The 24318-nt window shown below is 38.1% G+C and overlaps 1 long non-coding RNA gene across 1 annotated transcript; it reads right to left on the reverse strand.

Annotated features, from left to right (window-relative positions):
• Positions 1–418: 418 nt before the first annotated feature.
• Positions 419–2507, reverse strand: LOC139129364 (uncharacterized). Its single transcript, XR_011551550.1, has 3 exons — positions 2403–2507; positions 1615–1737; positions 419–772 (listed from the first exon to the last, which is right to left on the reverse strand). It is a non-coding gene; the product is annotated as an uncharacterized lncRNA (long non-coding RNA).
• Between the last annotated feature and the right edge of the window lie 21811 nt (positions 2508–24318).

Here is a 24318-nt window from a genome sequence, read left to right on the forward strand (position 1 = left end):
AACCTTTCCCGCTTCATGACTCTCATTGCCCTGAGAATAGCTTAGAGAATCTTATGTATATTAAGGATTGTAATAAAAGGAGCGTTTTTTCAATCACTTTTCTAAGATTTGACTTGAATCATAGATTTTGAGGAATAAACGTCCAAATCAATCTAATTTTTACTAGTTTGCTGGGGTTATTCAGTTGACATATGTTAACCCATTGGTCTGTCCTTTATCTATCTGGACAACCAACCCATCAACACCTCTCTCTCTCTCTCTCTCTCTCTCTCTCTCTCCTCTTCTCTCTCTCTCTCTCTCTCTCTCTCTCTCTCTCTCTCTCTCTCTCTCTCTCTCTCTCTCTCTCTCTCTCTCTCTGTCTCTGCAAAATATACTCTGATGACAGGAAGGGAAAGACACAACACCATTATGGTAGATTAATTTATAGATTTTCATTTATTGTCCACTCTTTCCACTAGAATGCCTAACGTTTTGAAAGCACTGTCTTAGGTCGACTATTACATGTTGCTGCAGTTTATGCAAGCTGAAATATATCCTCTTTCAATCGGAAACCGGCCCTATGTCACTGCATTGACGTACTTTTATACGTCTGCAATAGAACCTGTCTATTGTGCTTATTTTTAATAACTGAAAAAGTCTTAAAATTAATAATTTAGCACTTTTTCCAAATGCTAATGAATGTTTTCGAAGATTCAAATTAAGTTAGATGGGGACGAAGCACTTTTCTCTCAACGCAGCACCAGTTGGAATACTCATGTATGTAGCAACACTCCTGAATGGATAAAAAATGAGAAGGTCAGGTGTAAATATAATGTTAAAAAACATCGGAAATGGGAGTATGTATACATATATATATATTATATATATATATATATAGAGAGAGAGAGAGAGAGAGAGAGAGAGAGAGAGAGAGAGAAAGAGAGAGAGAGAGAAGAGAGAGAGAGAGAGAGAGAGAGAGAAAAAGTCACACAGAGACAAAGAGCCAGCCAACTAGTCAGCCAAACAGGCAGATACAGACAGACACAGAGATAGATAGATAGATAGATACAGAGACAGACAGACGGACGGAGAGACAGATAGGTAGACAGACAGTGTGAGAGAGGGATAGGCAGAGATTTTTTTACACATATGATTACAGACAGAAATTCGAAGAGATAATAGAAAGATATGCAGACACAGAGGAGGAGAGCGAACGTCAGTCTTTTAGAGCCTGAGCTTAAAGGGGCAGTCCTTAATCCCTGGTTCTCGCATTAGTTGTTGTTGTCACTGAATATCCAAAGGTGATTGTTAGCCCTCATTATTTCATTCATCAAGTCACCTTTGACTATCAAGGAAGCCTCCTGAGAGCATAACCATTGCTTTGATTGGAACGAGGGGATAGACGAAGAGAGAGAACAGATCAGGTTGACAGCCAATCAACAGAGCAAGTCAGCGAAACAGACAGACAGACAGACAGACAGACAGACAGACAGACAGACAGCCAAACAGACAGACAGACAGACAGACAGACAGACAGACAGACAGACAGGCATAAAGAAGAACAAAAATGATGACAATGTGAATAACTATGAGATTTCAGAGTAGAACCATAGAGAGGAGAACAATTAATCTTACCAGTGGATAACGTAAGGTGTTGTGTGGTGGTACCTTGCATTGTCTCAAGAATTGGAGGACGTTGTTGAGGTTTTGAAGTTTACACATTTTATGTCCAGACGTCGGCGTGTCTCGCATACAGCACTGTCGGAAAATATATAAATTTGCTGCCCGTTAAGCCACGATAAAAACACAAACTTTTGCTCAAACTCTGCTGGAGGAAACTTTAAGTCTTTGGATTCCAAAATGAAGAACAAAAATCTTGGCTTACCATACAAATTTTGTTACTAAAGAAACGAATTATCAATAGTTACCGATGTTTATGCAAAGTGGTGGTCATCCCTGTCTTAACTGCATGAGGACAAATTAAAGTTTTCAATTTTCACAAAAATAAACGTTATACAAATAATTTACTTCTCGGGCTTCAAAATGAGCCCACGCAAGTGGTTCACCGAAAATATATTGAAGAAGTTTGAGAGTTTGAGAGTTGGGGTTTCAAAATGCTTTGGCAATAGAACACGAGCTTTCAAGTAACATAAGCTTACAAATCACAAACTATGCGAAAGAAATCATCAAACGTTACTGCTACTGGCCTTTTAATTTTAGTGAGTATCAAATAAAATGATAGATATTGAAGATTGTATGGTTCCACGATCTAGTCCCATTGAAGTCCTTGTGACGTCCAGTACAAAATGCTTCCTTGCCATTTGCCAGACTGCACAGCATAGTCTACCAGCTACTCAAGCTATCTGCTCATAGTGTCAACTATTCTCAACAGTTGCTAAGTAAAAAACATCACAAATACCTACTACTGTTCGAATTGCCGTTGACGATCCAAGTTGGCCGAGTATGGTAATTAGAGTAAAGAGTACCAAAAAGGTCAACGGTCTGCTTTGAACCCTGATCATTTTCCTGCAAGAGATCAGATACTCATTGTTATTTCTCCAAAGATTAAAGCGTTGGTTTATTATATTTTCCAGCGACCCCGTCCCATATTATTAAAGGGTCAGCTAAGGTTGGGTTTTAGTGCTTAAGTCGCATCGCAGTTATCCAGGCCAAAACTTTGGCCTTGTTCCTGTAAGACATTAAAATATTTGATATGTGAATTGTGAACATAGACATATACGAATACGTTGTTATTGTTTACAACTGAATTCAAAATGAAGTTAAACAAACTGCCAAACGCTACTTTTCCAGGGGCTTTAGTCCCTGAGTTGAACGTCATGAACGCGGTCGTATTTTGCAACAAGCCGTTGTCAAAAGTATTGTGGTCTATACGCGTCCTCAAATTGTCACGTGAGAAGGGGCAGATATTTGGAAACTTATATGCAAGATGATGAGGCCACAATTCTCGCTACAACCCGCTCTTGTCGATAAGTATGGATCTTTGAACTTCAAAAAGACGAATCAGCTTTCAGGTTAATATTTGATAGCATGCACAGGGTGTGAACACTCTATTACTCGAACAGCAGTATATTTAGATATATTTAGATTAAACTGAATTAAAATATTTCAATCAAGAGCCCTACAAACGTCTCAATGTTTATTAATTGTAGATATGTTGAGAACTATGCTGTCCAGACGAAAACACATAGTGGATAAGATCTGTGGTTTTCAAAGGCCTATCAATAACAAAATGGACGTCTTCCATGAAATATCAGAATGATGCTATCAAGCGTTTAAAACTTAAGAGTCAAGTCTTCGCAAAAGAGCCTAAAAACTATAGGTTTTAAACTTTGGCATAAGACTTTCCTACAGTAAGGAAGTGTTCATTCGTTTCGGAAACCCTATGATCACTTCTTTGTCGCAAACCTTCAATACCAATACAATCTGCTGTTACTATGCTAATTTACAAGATAAGATAAGAGCTAGAACGCGCCTCGGGGACAAATATTCACTCATATTTCTACAATTCTTATCTGATGTACCATTTGTTGGGGCTCATTTCAAAGCTCTTGGAGAAAGAGAAAACTTTCACAGTCTTAGTTTTTCGAAAATCCAGAATTTATTTTCACCCATAGAGTTAACATAAGGATGGCGTTCATTTCGAATTTCAGTTATCGCTAAATCTTGGGTAATTTGTATCTCTAGTACCAAACTTTGCACGGTGAGAGAATGGTTGAACGTTCCATTTAGGAAAGTTTCAGCAAAAGTTTAAGCCTTTCTCTTTCGAGGTGCATGCTAACTTAACTTTAATAAAATAGCATCGATCTCTGCAAGTAGCCGTCCAATATTATTTCCGACGGAGTCACATGAGCACTGGTTGTATTATGTGTGTCTTTGAGCAAATTGTTGTTAACTTTTTCAAGCCTGTCAATTTTCTGGATTGTAATATCGGTATGTAGAATAACTGACTGTAAATATCTATACATCCAGCTTGAAATTAAAATCTGTCGAGCGAATATCTTGCAAAGAACGGCTAAAATTTTGTTCGAGTCTCCCGATCGTTTTTTATGGCAGCGACAATGTCTAAAACATTAACAGTCCGCAGTAAACAACTAACTTGACAGAGGAAATTCCAGATATACATTTCAAGTTTAGTATGCTGTCAATCGTTGGTGCTAATTTCAACATGAAACACCGAAGCGATTGTAGAGGGGTAGTAACCCGATTTTGGAGAGGTCATACAAATTAATTGTCACGTGATCCTTTTGAAAATAATGATAACAAAATACGAATCACAGCTTCTGCCAATTCAGAAAATATACTCTTCAGTGGGCTTACAGCCTTAGTTTTTTGCAGAGAAATCGTTGTTCGGAAGGGACGAATGCTTGTCCTTTGACAAAAGCGTGTTTTGTAGGGAGCATGCTTCTGTAAAGACGCATGCTTCCTATAAAAGCGGCAAGGCAATGGCGGCATTCATTGTGTAAGAGGACGTGGTAGGGGTACACAAGTTCACGCTCCAGTAAATGAGGCTTTTTTGGAATTTATCGATCGCAAAATGTCACATATACTTACAAGTCGTCATCGCAAGTATCTTTGCAATCAAGAGATGCACTTACAATCAATGACTGATGAGATCTGAAGAGAATTTTTAAGGATTTTCGTGCGTCGATGGCGAAAATCTAGGCCTGAAATGGCCGTTGGCGTTTTGAAACTCGCTGTCAATAAACACTCGTGTAAATCACAGGGGGGGGAGAAAAAAGTCCCCTGGGGTGGGGAGGGAGGGTTTTTTGTGCAACGGTTTACCTTATTTGATTTTATTAATTTTGACTGTGATATTTCAAATAAAGAGTTCAACTCCAAACCGTCTGACTACTTTCTTTATTACTACAAGTAATTTTATTAATTTTGACTGTGGTATTTCAAATAAAGATTTCGACTCCACACCGTCTGACTGCTTTATATATTACCTACAAGTCCTTATCTCCTCTCCAACTTGTGTATACACCACTATAATTGCTCCGAAAACATTGCCAACTTGCTAATCCGCTGTCCGTATCAGCGGATTAAGTGATTAAGTCAACACGACAGCCGTCACAGACGTAGTAAAATAAGGAAAGGGTTGAAGATCTCAGACACAGTGTCACAAAAAACGCAAATCTGAGCAGATATAGAAGTCAATCGAAATTTAACGACTATCAAAAGCATCGCTATACCGATGAACTGTTACATGCCAAAGTACGCCGTCTAAAATGGTCATCTTGAGCCAGAAAACCAACCTACATTTTTGAGTCGGTCATGGTCCGATGTCGTCCGTAAGAGCGGAAGTCGGAAGTAGAACCTTTGACCTCAAACCTGTTTATTTCCAGTCCAGAAGTAAACATATTTCCCATGATGCGTTTGATGTTATACAATGTCAAAGTTCGTACATCATGCTCAAAATGAGCAAACGTTATATATGAGCACGCTACACGACTTGTTTTAATCAATCCTACAAAATCAAAACAAGGATTCAATTTGTATCCTTTTTGTCACAAAAAGTTGCTAACGATGAGTTCGAGAATATAACCAAAACTTCTGTAAATCCTGCACAGAAAGAGCTGAAGGGCGAGGTATCACGTTTCCTGTCTCTGCATCTACACAAACCTCCTTGGTCAATCGAGGTGGTAGCTTCTTCAGCCACAGACAAGGAGAATTTTTTTTCTCCTTGTAGCAAGGCTCGGACAGCATCAACCGAACGAACACCGCTGCAGGCAGCTCAATATAGATTGATGTCATCGTGTATGCCAGTATTATACACTATCCATATTATTCGATGCCACCATCGTCACCGTACATCTAGCGTCTCACGGTCGTAAACGTAGCACACCGTCATCGACTGTGACTGACTCGTTTGCCCGGCCTCCCCGTTAATACATCATGTGACTATCAATACCAATGAAGTTCTCACCTACCGGTATTCCAAATAACCTCCACCATATGCACATCGTATCAACAAAACATCTTGAATGGCAAGGAACACGACTTAGACTTTCTAGTGTTACCTCCGGATATTACCAGGCTTACGAATTTGCTGACATTTTCTTGCCCGTTCTCGTTTTAAAATGTTTGTGTGTTTTTCCCTTCCGCGTCCATGTCTGGCGTAAGTTACTCAGTTTCCGAGAACTATCTAGTTCTCGGAAACTGAAGCGAGGACTGTCCATCTTTGGGGAAAATACTATATAGACATGGACGCTGTGGATAAAATAATCTACTTTTTAATGCTGGTACTGCATATACCATGCTGTACTTCAGACAAGCAATCAACGACGCAGCATATAATATGAATGAGCTAAAAGCATGGACTTAGCTTTTTAAAGTCCCAGGGAAGGAAAATGTATCAGGGACATAATCTATGTCATCAAAAATTTTGTAACGTTGCTGTTCTCCTTCACACCGTCCAGATTTATTCTAATTTTTTCTGAGCTGTCTCTCCACATGGCTGTTGTTAGGCGTGCTTGCAGTACCAGCATTAAAAAGTTGATGATTTTATCCATCTAGTTCTCGGAAACTGAAGCGAGGGCTGTCCGTCTTTGGGGAAAATACTATAACTTACGCTAGACATGGACGCGGAAGGGAAAAACACACTAACATTTTAAAACGAGAACGGGCAAGAAAATGTCAGCAAATTCGTAAGCCTGGTAATACCCGGGGGTAATACTAGAAAGTCTAAGTCGTGTTCCTTGCCATTCAAGATGTTTTGTTGATACGATGTGCATATGGTGGAGGTTCTTTTGGAATACCGGTAGGTGAGAACTTCATTGGTATGGATAGTCGCTGATGTATTAGCGGGGAGGCCGGGCAAACGAGTCGGTCACAGTCGATGACGGTGTGCTACGTTTACGATAGACGCTAGATGTACAGTGACGATGGTGGCATCGAATAATATGGATAGTGTATAATACTGGCATACACGATGACATCAATCTATATTGAGCTGCCTGCAGCGGTGTTCGTTCGGTTGATGCTGTCCGAGCCTTGCTACAAGGAGAAAAAAATTCTCCTTGTCTGTGGCTGAAGAAGCTACCACCTCGATTGACCAAGGAGGTTTGTGTAGATGCAGAGGCAGGAAACGTGATACCTCGCCCTTCAGCTCTTTCTGTGCAGGATTTACAGAAGTTTTGGTTATATTCTCGAACTCGTTAGCAACTTTTTGTGACAAAAAGGATACAAATTGAATCCTTGTTTTGATTTTGTAGGATTGATTTAAAACCAGTCGTGTAGCCACAGGGGACACGTGCTTGTTGTTTATTTGTGTCTGTTTGTTTGTGTGTATGTTTGTGTTTGTTTATTTGTTATTTTTAATAAAATAACAGCGAAAAGCTGTTTTGTTAATATTTGTCAATAAAGAGCAGTTTATTTGTTTATTTGTTTGTTTGTTTGTTTATTTGTTTGTTTGTTTGTTGATACGTATTTCCGATGGTTAGGGTTAGGCTTAAGTGAGGGTTAGGGTTAGGGTTAGGGTTAGGCTTAAGTTAGGGTTAGGCTCAGGGTTAGGCTTATTCACTCCCTTTGTATAACAAATAAACAAACACAAACATACACGCAAACAAACAGACACAAATAAACAACAAGCACGTGTCCCCTGTGGTGTAGCGTGCTCATATATAACGTTTGCTCATTTTGAGCATGATTACGAACTTTAATTTGACATTGTATAACATCAAACGCATCATGGGAAATATGTTTACTTCTGGACTGGACTTGAAATAAACAGGTTTGCGGTCAAAAGGTTCTACTTCCGACTTCCGCTCTTACGGACGACATCGGAGCATGACCGACTTAAAAATGTTGGTTGGTTTTCTGGCGCAAGCTGACCATTTAAGACGGCGTACTTTGGCATGTTACAGTTCATCGGTGCTTATGGTGTCCAATCCATGCCAAAATTACTACTTTGATTTTGCAACACAACATGCCATCCGAATTCTATTTTACAATTCAACATGCTATTTCACAACTCAACATGCTATTTGACAACACATCATGGACTTCCAAATCCTATTTTACAACTCAACATGCTCTTCCCATTCATTTGACATTCAACCATAGACCTTAAAAACGGACAACATGCTATTTCACAACTCAACATGCTATTTGACAACACATCATGGACTTCCAAATCCTATTTTACAACTCAACATGCTTTTCCCAATTTCATTTGACAACACATCATGGACTTCCAAATCCTATTTTACAACTCAACATGCTCTTCATTTGACAATTCAACATGCTATTTCACAACTCAACATGCTATTTGACAACACATCATGGACTTCCAAATCCTATTTTACAACTCAACATGCTCTTCATTTGACAATTCAACATGCTATTTCACAACTCAACATGCTATTTGACAACACATCATGGACTTCCAAATCCTATTTTACAACTCAACATGCTCTTCCCAATTTCATTTGACAACACATCATGGACTTCCAAATCCTATTTTACAACTCAACATGTTCTTCCCAATTTCATTTGACAATTCAACATGCTATTTCACAACTCAACATGCTATTTGACAACACATCATGGACTTCCAAATCCTATTTTACAACTCAACATCCCATTCTAAAGCTAGCTCTGCGGAGCAGGGCAGTGTTACTGGCTATCGAACAAGATTCAAAATGGCGGACGCGAAATGGTCCCCTCGCACAGAGAGAGAAATGCGAACTTTGCACAAGTCTAAAAACGCAGCTTAGTACATTGTGTATCTAAACAAAATGAGCGTGCTCGAAAACTAGGATCGATCACGATTATAAATTAAAAATTGCCTGTTTTTGGAAAAGAAACTGCGCGCTGCAATCAGCAGTTTTGTCTATTGTGCACCGTGCGTGGGAGGCTTATCGTGAAAGACCGAGATTTACTATATGGCGCATCTGATATGGTCCCATCGCATAGAGAGATGAAAATAGGCTTTGTGTAAGTTTAATAGCACAGCTTAGCTCATCGTGCATCTAGACAAGTTGAGCGTGCTCAAAATAGGAGAACGATCACGATTTGGGGTGAAAAAAACCGATTGTTTTCGGTGGAGAAACTGCGTGTTGCAACCAGTGGTTGGTTTTGCCTATGGCGGTCAGCAGGGCTGTGGTGGGAGGCCTTTAGCCGGCAAGGGGTGGACCATTGGGGAGTGGAAAATTTTCGAAAAAAAATTCCCCACAAATTTCAATAAAATAATCAGCCAAAGAAACTTGAGAAAAACAGATGACGCACTTAGGTAAAAGGAAAAAAAATCCGTCAAAATTCTGAAACATTTTTATTTTAGTCTGCATCAGATATACTATGATTCTTTGGCCAAGAAAGGGGGGGGAAGGGGAGATCTGAAGGGTATAATCGTGGCCAGTAAATGAAGTAACTTTTTTATTTTATAACTTTTTGTTTTGTTCATCATATGTTTTTCTTTCACTGAAGTTTGGCATCGTAAAGTAATTCGAGATGTAAGATAATATAAAAATCATATCTGTGATATCGATTGTTAACAACTGTATTGTGGGTCTTTACACTATGATTAATTAACAAGAATTCAACAATTCAGGCAGCTTGTATCGGTACATAAAATGGGAAATATTCACCAACCATATGACAAACAATCACTTTCTTTGTATTTCACTATTCAACAATACTGATTTCCATTGTAATGTTTAAACTTTATTTTACAATTAAACATTACAAATCCGTATTTTTCTTTTCAAAATTTCATTTGTACACTTGTCTTGACGGTTGAATACCGTGCGTGTGAAATGCAATAGTGCAGAAGAATACGGATAGCGACATTACAGCGACCTCTATCGGTTGTTATCCACAAGTCTTTCTCGCGAAGTCCGTTCCAACAGAGCTTTGACCCTTGTCTGGCCCCATATTCGTATTTTACATCTCCGCTTGCTGAGGCTTAGTTGTCAGTTGTCATGGCTGCTCGCTACTTATGATAATCATTGAAATGAATCGTTCACGTAACACAGCCTTCATCAGGCAGACCATCACAGAGAAAATACAGCTATTGGAAAGAGAGTTAGAAAGTACCGATCATGAGTATGGTAACACTGCTCCGGCTTGTTGTTGTTCTGAACGGCACTGGTCATGGTATCATAAATGAGATGTAGTGACCAATCTCCAGCAAGCTGAGTATGAAATATCTCAATTGCAAGCCTGTGTATATGACGAGGGATATTATGTGGAATTAGAAAGAAAAGCGAAACCGTCAAGACAAGTGTACAAATGAAATTTTGAAAAGAAAAATACGGATTTGTAATGTTTAATTGTAAAATAAAGTTTAAACATTACAATGGAAATCAGTTTCGTTGAATAGTGAAATACAAAGAAAGTGATTGTTTGTCATATGGTTGGTGAATATTTCCCATTTTATGTACCGATGCAAGCTGCCTGAATTGTTGAATTCTTGTTAATTAATCATAGTGTATAACCCACAATACAGTTGTTAACAATCGATATCACAGATATGATTTTTATATTATCTTATATCTCGAATTACTTTACGATGCCAAACTTCAGTGAAAGAAAAACATATGATGAACAAAACAAAAAGTTATAAAATAAAAAGTTACTTCATTTACTGGCCACGATTATACCCTTCAGATCTCCCCTTCCCCCCCCCCCCCTTTCTTGGCCAAAGAATCATAGTATATCTGATGCAGACTAAATAAAAATGTTTCAGAATTTTGACGGATTTTTTTTTCCTTTTACCTAAGTGCGTCATCTGTTTTTCTCAAGTTTCTTTGGCTGATTATTTTTATTGAAATTTGTGGGGAATTTTTTTTTCGAAAATTTTCCACTCCCCAATGGTCCACCCCTTGCCGGCTAAAGGCCTCCCACCACAGCCCTGCTGACCGCCATAGGCAAAACCAACCACTGGTTGCAACACGCAGTTTCTCCACCGAAAACAATCGGTTTTTTTCACCCAAAATCGTGATCGATCTCCTATTTTGAGCACGCTCACTTGTCTAGATGCACGATGAGCTAAGCTGTGCTTTTGAACTTAGACAAAGCCTATTTTCATCTCTCTATGCGATGGGACCATATCAGATGCGCCATATAGTAAATCTCGGTCTTTCACGATAAGCCTCCCACGCACAGTGCACAAGCATTGAAGCTAGCCCTGCGTACAGGTCTGTGTGTTCCCGGCGTTATACGGCCTCCACCACAGCCCTGCAACGGTTCATGGAGATGACTGGCGACAATGGCGGTCCAGATCTGGACCGCAACGAAAAGACTCTTTTTGGCCGAAATTCTGCTCTATCGGGCAAAATCCTTTCCCTGACTACCATTACCTCCTAACCGACCCCAGAAAAGATGCGATTAACTTCTCCTAAAGTCCAAAACCGCTCGTTTTCTGAAACATATACGTACTCGACAAGTTGTTTTACCCATGGAGATCGCCATTTTGAATCTCGCTAATTATCTCTATGGACCCTGCAGGGCTGTGGTGGAGGCCGTATAAACGCCGGGAACACACAGACCTGTACGCAGGGCTAGGTGCACAATAGACAAAACTGCTGATTGCAGCGCGCAGTTTCTTTTCCAAAAACAGGCAATTTTTAATTTATAATCGTGATCGATCCTAGTTTTCGAGCACGCTCATTTTGTTTAGATACACAATGTACTAAGCTGCGTTTTTAGACTTGTGCAAAGTTCGCATTTCTCTCTCTGTGCGAGGGGACCATTTCGCGTCCGCCATTTTGAATCTTGTTCGATAGCCAGTAACACTGCCCTGCTCCGCAGAGCTAGCTTTAAAATGGGATGTTGAATTGTGAAATAGGATTTGGAGTCCATGATGTGTTGTCAAATAGCATGTTGAGTTGTGAAATAGCATGTTGAATTGTCAAATGAAGAGCATGTTGAGTTGTAAAATAGGATTTGGAAGTCCATGATGTGTTGTCAAATGAAATTGGAAGAGCATGTTGAGTTGTAAAATAGGATTTGGAAGTCCATGATGTGTTGTCAAATAGCATGTTGAGTTGTGAAATAGCATGTTGAATTGTCAAATGAAATGGGAAGAGCATGTTGAGTTGTAAAATAGGATTTGGAAGTCCATGATGTGTTGTCAAATAGCATGTTGAGTTGTGAAATAGCATGTTGAATTGTCAAATGAAGAGCATGTTGAGTTGTAAAATAGGATTTGGAAGTCCATGATGTGTTGTCAAATGAAATTGGGAAGAGCATGTTGAGTTGTAAAATAGGATTTGGAAGTCCATGATGTGTTGTCAAATAGCATGTTGATTGTGAAATAGCATGTTGAATTGTCAAATGAAATTGGGAAGAGCATGTTGAGTTGTAAAATAGGATTTGGAAGTCCATGATGTGTTGTCAAATAGCATGTTGAGTTGTGAAATAGCATGTTGATTGTCAAATGAAGAGCATGTTGAGTTGTAAAATAGGATTTGGAAGTCCATGATGTGTTGTCAAATAGCATGTTGAGTTGTGAAATAGCATGTTGAATTGTCAAATGAAGAGCATGTTGAGTTGTAAAATAGGATTTGGAAGTCCATGATGTGTTGTCAATAGCAGGTTGAGTTGTGAAATAGCATGTTGAATTGTAAAATAGAATTCGGAATGGCATGTTGTGTTGTAAAATGGCATGTTGTGTTGTAAAATCAAAGTATAATTTTGGCATGGATTGGACACCATAGGTGCTTTTGATAGTCGTTTAATTTCGATTGACTTCTATATCTGCACAGATTTGCGTTTTTGTGACACTGTGTCTGAGATCTTCAACCCTTTCCTTATTTTACTACCTGTGCGTGACGGCTGTCGTGTTGACTTAATCACTTAATCCGCTGATACGGATCGACAGCGGATTAGCAAGTTGGCAATGTCTTCGGAGCAATTATAGTGGTGTATACACAAGTTGGAGAGGGGATAAGAATTTGTAGGTAATATATAAAGCAGTCAGACGGTGTGGAGTCGAAATCTTTATTTGAAATACCACAGTTAAAATTAGTAAAATTACTTGTAGTAATAAAGAAAGTAGTCAGACGGTTTGAGGCTAAACTCTTTATTTGAAATATCACAAGTCAAAATTAATAAAATCAAATAAAGTAAACCGTTGCACAAAAAACCCTCCCTCCCCACCCCAGGGGACTTTTTTCTTCCCCCTGTGACCGGATGAAGGAAGTCACGCACACAGGCATAACTTCGCGTCTTGTGACGACAACTTCATCAGCACGCAAAGGTGCTGTTTTCGTGAAAGACATCTCTGATCACGCCATACAAATCTATACGATCTAACATGTTCCAGAATTTTCTACTACAGCCGTGGTCGAACTGGCGAGTTTCATACCGCTGGGCGCTTTTCCGCCTCTCCTAGCCAGCTCTGGCGGCTTGTAGTTTTTGGGTATTACGAAATCGAATGCGGGCGCCCTAGAAAAAATGTGTTTCCTGTTAACCGACATATTCTACTAGTTCAAATCCTTTAACTCTAAGCTGTTTTACCTTGATTGACAACAAAGCCCGAGAATCCGAAAAAAAGAGCTAAAAATCGCTTTAATTTAGAGAAATTCGTCAATTTCCCTCATTGTAACAGCAAGGCGAAAAAATACTGCACTGTCTCACTTTGGGCCAAGTCAAGAAAATGAATCGGGATCAGGCCTAGGTCCCTCACCAATAGGGTAGGTATAGGTCTGGAAACATTTTTTCTTGTTTTTAAAATCAGGAAATGAGTAGAGTAAGATATTTTCAAATACATCAGTAATTTTGAGCTTACCCCAAATCTTGCGGGATTTTCTTGCCAGTGAAGGTCATCAAAAAGTCAACCTGCCACAACCTTGGCTTTTGACGGCCCGCGTAGATGAAGACAACAAAATTCCACTAAATATTGTACAATAAAAACCAAATCTATCGCTTCAATAAATTCTGGATTTTTGCAGCAGGTGTTCATTCTTAACTATCCGAGGAGAAGTTAGAGGGTGGACCATTTGATATCCTGGGGGGTCTGGAAGATTTTCGAAAAAAAATTCCCAGCAGATACAAGGGGAAAAAATTCTGCCTTAGATGACTTATGAAAAAAAACTGGCAAGCTAATGTGGAAGAAAAAAATCTATCACAGTATCAGCAAGAACCTTTTGGGATGTAACTTTTTCATTTCCGTGCACCCTTCTTGTCTTTCCAAAAGCCTCTTGAAATTTATTTTCAGTTACATTTGGCTTTCACACTGATTCTAAATAAGTGAACACACTCTGTAGATACATGCATATCATCTCTTGTGTGTTGACCAATAAATATTATTGTTCTCTGGTATGGTTGTGACATGGACAGATTGCACTGAAAAGTCAAATGACAGCATTTCAGAAGATTTTAAAACAAAACTGTTATCGTCAGGTATTATAATCCGTGGCACATTTTGGCAAACTAATAAACCGATTTGCATTTTCAAAATCAAAATGGAACTAATTTTCAATTTTCAAATCGTTTTATCATCTTGATTATTAACTTTTATGCCTATCTCTAAATTTAAAATCTTTGGGCTGAGATTGAAATGTAGGAAACAGGTATGTATACTGTATATGTAAAGGTGTGTATACTGAGGATGGCACTTTGCGACCATTCAAATTTCACTCTGACAAACTATATTTCCCACAATGCACATTTCCGTGTTTTCAATTTTCAGTATTATACCAAATGTCCAGTTTTGCCATTTCAATTGGGGGCGTGGCCAGTATCTTTTCATTAATATGGCTGAAATAACTGTATCGAACATTTATCTAAGTGTGACCAAATATACTGGGGAGGGCTTGGTTATGATAATTCGCACAAGATGCTTTTAAAAATTAGCGGAATGAGGGACTGGTCAGTTTCTTCGGTCTAGGAGGCCGGTGGATTCGTGGAGTCGCCCACTTTTTTACTTTGGTGATGGGTCCCCTATTTTGATATGCCCATTGAGGTCGACGTCAGTGTGTTTTTAAATTTCGACGCGGGCTCATATTTGCCTAAAATGCATCAAATGCATCGTGCTAGCCATGAATTTCATTATTCAGTTTCATACCCTGTTTTTTACTTTGGGGGTCACCATGTTTTTGAAATGCCTAAAATGGGGGGTCAGTGTGTTTTTGAATTTCGACACGGCTCATACGTACATAAAATGCATTGTGCCAGCCACAAATTTCATTATTCAGTTGCATTTTTCGGCGCGCCCTTTGGGCGCGTAACTTTATGATAATAAGACATATTTTCCAAAAGCCCCATCCTAGTGCAATATCAGACAAATCGGGCACATTTTTTAAAATTCCAATCAATATTTTTCAGCATGCCCTTCAGCTGCATGACTTTCATATATCAGATAATATATATATATATATATATAATATATATATATATATATATATATATATATATATAATATATATATATATATATATATATATTTTCAGTAAGTACTACATATGAACATATATAAAAAATAATATTAAAGCTGTATGTCCAGCTCCAACAAAAATTATAGATTTTTATCTTTGTAAATATGGCCTCTATTTGCTCACCATTTTGTGACATTTTGTACCCCTGTTACATTAGGAAGGGATATTTACAATATTGATACTATTTGAATTGATTTCAAATGCAAAGTAGTAATGTATTATAAGCAATTACGAACTAGATTTATTCTTGGAAAAAAAAACACTAGGGAAAGGGCCAAATATTATGCCAAAAAATATTGGTAACGCGTGTAACTATGTCTGTCCAACTCTATGCGAATTGATAATATGAGAACAATAAATATAGTGAAGGCTGTAAGCTGCAACAAACCACTCATACATTTGACTAACAATGAAATCTTCCACTATGTAACATTCTTTATTCTGTCTTTATCGAAGCTTGGGTTCTCTTGCAGTTAAAAATATTTCACGCGTTACCATATTTCCAAAATCAAGATTTACAAAAAAATTCTTTTGATATACATTGCTGAAATGTTGTCATTTGAGGGTGCCCTAAATTTCATGTTTTATGGCGCAATTGAATATAAACCAATGGCCACCATTACTGAGAGCACCTGAATGGCAGGATGTCTGTCCTCTTTGTTACACGCGTTACCAGTGTTACACGCGTGGAAGTAATTGTAGTTTAATTAAATACTGGATAGAATAATGTTAATTTGTTTTTTAGTGTGACAATTCTATCTGTATCAGAAAGTTACTGAAAGCTTTCTTTACAACTATGATGCACCTCAGATGCCCATATAGTTTATGAAAATATTGGACGGAACTGATGATGTCTGTCCAATGTTACGTACGTTATCCCATAGACAATACAGGGATCTTCCCTCTGTTGTCTATATGGTTATCCACAGAGCCAATTTATAACAATTCACTTCATAATTCTGAGGTATTTAATATATAAATCAATCAAGTACATTTATTCAGATTGGAACACACACAATTTGTGTATAAAGCCAATCCTGTGTCTGTCCATGTTACATACGTTGCCAGCTGCCATAACGTTGCATCAGATATCCTCCACTTCTGATAATATTTCAGATTAAAATATCTTCTGAAGTGTGTTTCTAGTTCTTGTAGACTAATGGGTTTCTTTTCAAACTTGGCACAGGGATATAATGGCACATATGTGATCAAATACAATACAATGTCATGTCTGTCCATGTTACACACGTTACTGTTGCCGCGACAATTTGCCCTCCTTCTTTTACGGCGCGCCCTTCGGGCGCACTAAATTTATATATCAGAGATATATGTCAGAAATATCTTGATGTCTGTAAATTGAAAGTCTGTTTTGCAAAGTGTACTAATCATTATAAAATCTGCAGTTCATATGAAAAGCATGACAAGTTCCTGACTCTTTTCTGTTTCCTCTATGAGAATTCAGTATTTGAAAGCAACATGCACTGATATTTCACAATCACATTTTTCTTACAACAGTTCTGGACATGTGGTTATGCATAAAAAGAGTGTACATTCACAGCTCATTCAAAATACAGTGTTCAAACTTTAGAATTGACACTTTTAAGTTCCTATCTTACAACTGACACGACAACAATTTCATTGAAACAGAGAATGACTGAAATTTAAAATATACCCCCAAAAATTATATACAAACATACATACATACATACATACATACATATATCTATATATATATAGAAGAAACTTGGGTTGAAACACACTACCACACCTGGTTGTTAGGTTCCAAGCGTATTTATTATACCTCAAACACAACGTTTCGCTCTAGATTTAGAGCTTCTTCAGGTGTTTTCTACAATAAAAAGTACGAACATGAAAATTACAATGGTTGAATTGTGTAGGAAAACGAGCAATGTAGAGTTATAAGTCTGTAAAAATCTGGAAATGTACATGAATGACAGGAGAGACTAAAAATTACAATGGTTGAATTTTATAGAAAAACGAGCAATGTGAGTTACAAGTATCTGAAAATCTGTAAATGTACATAAATGAAAGGAGAGAGACTAACCTCGAGGTTGTGAGTACGGTCAAAACTGTCTGGACCTACGCCGAGAGCTGGAAATTGGCGCGCTGAAGTCCAGGGGGGGGTCCCTTTAAATACTCAAAAGCTGGTATGTGGGGGCGCTGTTAAATGCTATGTAAATTTTGGGCGAATGTTTAGGCCAGCTGGAGACAGTGTGTCAAGTTTTTTTGATCCATTGTGATTCTAAATGTTTGCGTAGTTTGTCATCCTGTTTATTGACTTGGATGATGCCAATTATTGAAACATCACTGATACTGTGTTGATCAGAATTAAAATGTATGGCGACCGGGGTATCTTTTTTATGACGCACTGAGGAGAGGTGGTTATTGAAACGAAGTCTGAGAGAGGTTTTAGTTTCCCCGACATATTGTTTATGGCAGCGTTGGCATGTGAGGAGGTATACGACGTTTTTGCTGTTGCAGCTGATGGCATTTCTGATTGTGTATGTTTTCTTGTTGACTGTGCTTTGGAACTGTGATGTATTAAGGGTATATTTGCAAATGTTGCAACCCCTCGTAGATTGACATTTGGTGAAACCGGGGCTGGATTCACCGGCGTTGTTGATATTAGAGCGGACAAGGAGGTCTTTGAGGTTGACATTGCGTCGATATGATATAATTGGCATGTTAGGATGGCTTCTTTATATATATATATATATATATATATATATATATATATATATATATATATATATATATATATATATATATATATATATATATATATGTATATATATATTTTATATATTCAATTTGTATTCCACTTGATGCTTTACCTTTGTCGCGCGCAGGGGAGTCACCCTGTTTTCGAAAGTTCGAAACATCGCTGCATTAAAAAAATCCTTTGAAGGAATAATGCAAAAAAAAATTGCCAGGATTCACAAGGGGAAAAAATACATCCAGTTAACATGTGGGAAAAACATAAACCCCCCCCCCAAAAAAAATCTTCCAGACCCCCCCGATATCAAATGGTCCATCCCTTACCTCTATCCATGCTCGCAAATTACGTCAATGCTCTAAACAGTGACGCCCGCATCAACCATTCATTTTGAAGGACTTCAAAATTACCAGAACAAAAGCTTGCCGACAACCGCGGTCCCTCCACAAAAATATTTTAGATTTTCCTCTAGTCTAATCATGAAAGATGGGTGCATACAACTCAATGTAGATTGAGTATCATTTTGTGCTGAATTTATACAATCTATCTTCTTTGTCGCGAGGCACTACATGTACCTTGTGTCAGAACCAAGTCCGATATTTGTTCTCAGCTGCGGTTCGCTGTCACGTTAGGGTTTACGTCACAGAGCACAGGTTTGAAGTCTGGTACGTAGTAGGCCAAATTACATGTTACCCCATGGCCAAAGCGAGACGAAACAGTCCTTCTCCACACACCCTACAATTTCGCTTCAGTTTCTTGGCGAGCCCGTGCGTGTCAGGGCTTAATTATAAACCTGGCAAATACTGGCAATATGTCAGCAGGATTAGCAGAGGTGGCAAACGGTTGCGATAAATTGTGTAGTTAGCGTTATAGGGCAAATTAAACATTGTAATTAATCTAGTGTATGCCTGGGAGGAGAACTCACTAATGTGAGAATCCGGGATTGAAAATTGCGTCTCCTTAAAGTAGTTCGCGCCACGAAGTGAAAGACAATCTTTTGCTCAAACTTTCCTTGGGGAATCTTTAAAGCATTCTCTTTCAAAATCAAGAGTAAAAATCGGGGTTCACCGTGCAAATCTTTGTACTAGGGAAACAAATAACTCGAGATTTGCCGATACTTAAAATTCAAAATGGCCGCCATCCCTGGTTTAACTCTATGGAGGAAAATCAAATTTTCGAATTTCGAAAAACAAAGCCGGTGAAAAGTTTTCTTACACCAAGAACTTTAAAATAAACCCCCACAAGTGGTATATCAGAAACGAATTGTAAAAGTTTGAGATTTGTCCAAATTTGTGTCCCCGAGGCGCGTTCTACCTTACACTCTCCTCCAGGACAATTGAAACCTTACTCTAAGGGACGGACCATTAGATCTTGGGAGGGGGTGGTCAAAAACAGAAAAAAAAAATTTCAGAGCAGAAAGTTAGGAAAAAAAAAATCTTCAAACTAGTTTGCAAAATAAAAAATAAATAAGAAGACAAAGGCGTAAAAAAAAATCTGCAAAAGTCTTTAAAATTTTGAATTTTTTTTAGATTTTACCGACAGTAAGCAACTTTCTGTATTTTTAATACATCCTCCCGGCACATTTTTAATTTTAATTTATACATTTAGAGTGACTGTATCCCTTATACTGGAAGTTGTGATTATCTTATCTTTTCAGGACTTTTGTATTCTGATCACTTGAAAATTATGAAATTATAGAGCCTGTTTTCTACTTGTTTCCTGCGTACAAACCAAGCAGGTACACTAGGTAAAACATTGAAACTATGGTATGGTTGTCAAGACAGAAAGTTGTATTTGCCTTTTAAGATCAAGATAAACAGATGCAGGCCACATCAGTTTCATTTTTTTCACAGCATTTTATTACAATGATGAATGCAAGAATGGGTGAACAAGTAGAAACACGTCAATAATGATAAAACAGCATATCAAGTCATTATGTATTATTTTGCTTTTAAAAAAAGCATTTTCAATTCTTTTTTCTCAAAAAGCCTCAAATAACAACAGCACCACATGTTTTAACATTCAACAATACACTACGTAGAATGCCATCTATCCAACAAATCCCAACACAAAAACACATAAAAGGGTTGAACTTTGAAAGTTTCTCGATAGCAAATACTGAATAAATCTGCATGGTTAATCGTTTTTGTGTAGCAAATTTTAAAGAAATTGGACAAGCCCTTTCAGAGAATACAGATTTTTTTGATCATGAATGGCATAAATTGCCCAAAAAGACAAATATTGAAATTTCAACACATCTATACACATCCAATCAATTTGGACATGCTGCTACAGAGAAATAGATGTTTTGATCAAAAAGGGCAACAATTGCTCTAAAAACACAAATATGCAAATTTCACTCTATTATTTAGCTTATTTTAGCTTCTCAGCTTGTCAAAATCAATTGTAAATCATGAGATATGCATGATGTTTGGTGGGGTGAATGTAGGCATTTCACCACGCAGTAGAAAGGGAAGCCAGGAAACCAAAATAGTCAATTTTCAAAACTATAGGAAGCTACTGAGGAGCAAGAAGACCATGTTTCAGAGGAAGATGTGTAATCCGAAAAAAATGCTCCCAAAGTGCCACCAAATAACACCATTTTTATCTCTATTTTTCAAAAGCTCCAACAGCAGGAGGGGGGACCCCCCCTCCTGACCTCCCCCCGCAAAAATACTCCCCAAGTGCCACCAAATAACACCATTTTAATCTCTATTTTTCAAAAGCTCTAACAGCAGGAGGGGGGACACCCCCCTCCTGACCTCCCCCAGCAAAAATACTCCCAAAGTGCCACCAAATAACACCATTTTAATCTCTATTTTTCAAAAGCTCCAACGGCAGGAGGGGGACACCCCCTCCTGACCACCCCCGCAAAAATACTCCCCAATGCCACCAAATAACACCATTTTAATCTCTATTTTTCAAAAGCTCCAACAGCAGCAGGGGGACACCCCTCTCCTGACCTCTTCCCAGTGACCGCTTGCGTGGCCGCTTGTGGTGCTTAGCGCCACATGTTTGCCCTCTTTATCTTCAGACAGCGACGAACAAAAAAAAATTATAAATCTGAAAATTTACTCTGAAAAAAAAATTGCACAGCTAATCTCAATTGGCAAAAAAAATTCAGAAATTTACAATAGTAAAAAAATTTTCACAATTTCATTGTGACCACCCCCCCTCCCAAGGTCTAATGGTCCATCCTAACGAAATAAAGAATAACAATCAGGGGTCACCGTGGAAAAGTTGGTACAAGAGAAATAAATTACTCAATATTTATCGACCTTGAAATTAAAAGTGTCGCCATCCACGCGGGGAAATTTAAATGTTCGATTTTCACAAGCAGATCGGTGAAACTTTATTCACTTCATGAGCTTCAAAATGAGAGTGGTAGACTAAAAATGTATTGCTTAAGAGTAAAAAATCCGTCCAGAGGCGCATTCTAGACTTAATTGAAATTTTAAAACCACCAGGTAATTTGTAAATTTTGCCGTGAGATACGGGGATCAGATGTCATGACGTCCGGTACTATTTGAATTAAAAAGTTGTTGCAAAATCTCGCTTGCGTACACGACTTCACAATCCATGGTCATTTGAGCAGGGTGTCAAACACTGAGCAACATAGCTACTACTCCAAATATATTGAATGTATCGAATACAACGTCTTCGCTACTGGCTGCAAAGTTCTTGTCGGCGTCAGGAACTGAACAAGACAGCAAGTAATAAAATAGACGCCATCTGTCTACCAGCGTTTACATTCTCAGTAAATTTTCAATGGCAAAAAAGTGATCTTACTAATGACCAACTGCCAGAAGAAGAATTTTATCCAACATTTTATCCGCCATCCATATGTTCGCGGTCTAGGATTGAGGGACAGTGACGGAAGCATGGGCAACTTCCATTGCTCAGAATTGGGATGGGGAAAGGATTATCATCTTTGAAGCCAGCATTCTGCTTCGGAAATTCCAAAAGAAAGGACTTATGTAAAAAGATTAATTCTTATGGAAGACTTTAAATAGACGAAGAACCTTACCTCCTTAGAGTGATTCACGCTCTGTATCGGCAACAGCACTGCAAGTCTTTTTGTCCCGATCTGTCACGGTCCCGAAATAGTCTGTATTTGTAGATTTCATTGACTCTGAGTTCACACTTACAATGATATTTTCCTCAGATTGAATTACGCAAAGTGTTAGTATTCATTGTCCGACGTAATAACAAATCTTCGACTCGTCCTCTGTTAACTGTCCTGTTTCTACGGAGAGGCTTTGTGCTCGTAATTGTCTTTTTTCCTTTGTGTTAGAGAATATATCCGGGCCAGCTCACTCTGATCCGGTCTTCGTACCTCAAGGGACGGAGAAGGAACGTGGGACAAACAAAGAAACTCGTGTCTTCCGGTGCGTGCAATTATTCATAATGTAGGCCTAATTCTTTACGGCTGACACAGCGTCTTTCCATAGAAGAACATGGTATCCAGAGTGACTCTTGCATGTGCGTGTCGCATGAAAACATTTGCACCATGTTATCACGGATCATGCATCCGGAGCTTTCTTGCGCAGAAAAAGTGTTGAATATATAGCGATCGCTAGCTCTACTCTGATTGGCCACACAAGAAAGTTTCGAGAGAAATATTACATACTCCTTTAATCTACGTAATCAAGAGAATCAGGCATTTGACAGGAATACATAAAAATTGCATAAGAAACCAAAATAAAGTAATAAGAAAATGAAATAATGTACAAAAAATTTAAGCATTGAAGAGATGGAACCAGACGCCATTAGCTAATAGCTATTTTTCTGGGTCCAAAATTGTCATTTTCTATACTGTTTTTCATGAGTGAAATTGACGCTATAAAATTTATAAACCGCAATAAAGAATCAAAGAACATAAATGGATAACTTTAACGTAGACAGACGTCACCCAAAACCTTCTTATGAGCTTTGCCTTTACTTACTACAATTGCACAAGTCCTGGTAAGTTCTTTGACGACATATCAACCCTCTGCTTTATTTCCTCCTTTAGTCTTTCAAAGGCGTGGATTGAGATATCTAATTAAGTGACGTCATATATGTTGGGTGTGCCGGAAAAGTTCGAAAATAAATCTTCGCGCCACTATCGACCTGTGCTTAATGTGATTGCGAACTTAAATCTCGATCGACGACCGCATATTTCAAGGCTTTACGAACTGTCCACCGTGAACTAGTGTTTAAGACCGTTCAACATTACACGTTTTGCGTTGTACAGGCAAAATGGGGAAGGATGTGGTGCCTTGTACTTCTTTTTCACTGGTTTATACCATGCGAAGGCGAATATTATAATTGAAATCATAAGAATGTCTATGCATGATGATAAACACTCATGCATGGCAGAGGATTGAAAAGACCAATCTATCAACTGCGTTTGTGAGCACAAAGCAAAATGTCTCTTTCTCATTTGTCTGCCGACATTAAAATGGATATAAACACACTATACACGCTGTGTCAATTCTTAGACGTGGCAAGAGAACAATGACATGCCCAGTACAGTTGAAAGATGTACAATGGGTATATGTGATCCAACAGATCCTAACATTTATTGTGGTGCAAGTACAACACAATGCAGAGATAGCAAAAAGTAAGTAAGTAACTAAATAAATAATAATAACATAAGATAATAAAATAATAGATAGATAGATAGATAGATAGATAGATAGATAGATAGATAGATAGATAGATAGATAGATAGATAGATAGATAGATAGATAGATAGATAGATAGATAGATAGATAGATAGACAGACAGATAGACAGACAGACAGACAGACAGACAGACAGATAGATAGACAGATAGACAGACAGATAGATAGATAGATAGATAGATAGATAGATAGATAGATAGATAGATAGATAGATAGATAGATAGATAGATAGATAGATAGATAGATAGATAGATAGATAGATAGATAGATAGATAGATAGATAGATAGATAGATAGATAGATAGATAGATAGATAGATAGATAGATTGATAGATAAAGATGGTCCCAATACAAAAAAGAGAACGTTTTTAATAGGATTACATGTAAGTCCTTTGATTACTTGATGATATTTCTAGGCGTGTAAAACCACAAACGGCTCTCTTACATTTATAGATTGTCCCGAGAAGTGTCTCTTTTTCAGTAATGACGCGGAAAGACAGATTTATCGTATTCAATGCATAAACATCGACTCAG

This window comes from Ptychodera flava, chromosome 1, assembly GCF_041260155.1.
Source record: "Ptychodera flava strain L36383 chromosome 1, AS_Pfla_20210202, whole genome shotgun sequence".
NCBI classification, from domain to species: Eukaryota; Metazoa; Hemichordata; class Enteropneusta; family Ptychoderidae; genus Ptychodera; species Ptychodera flava.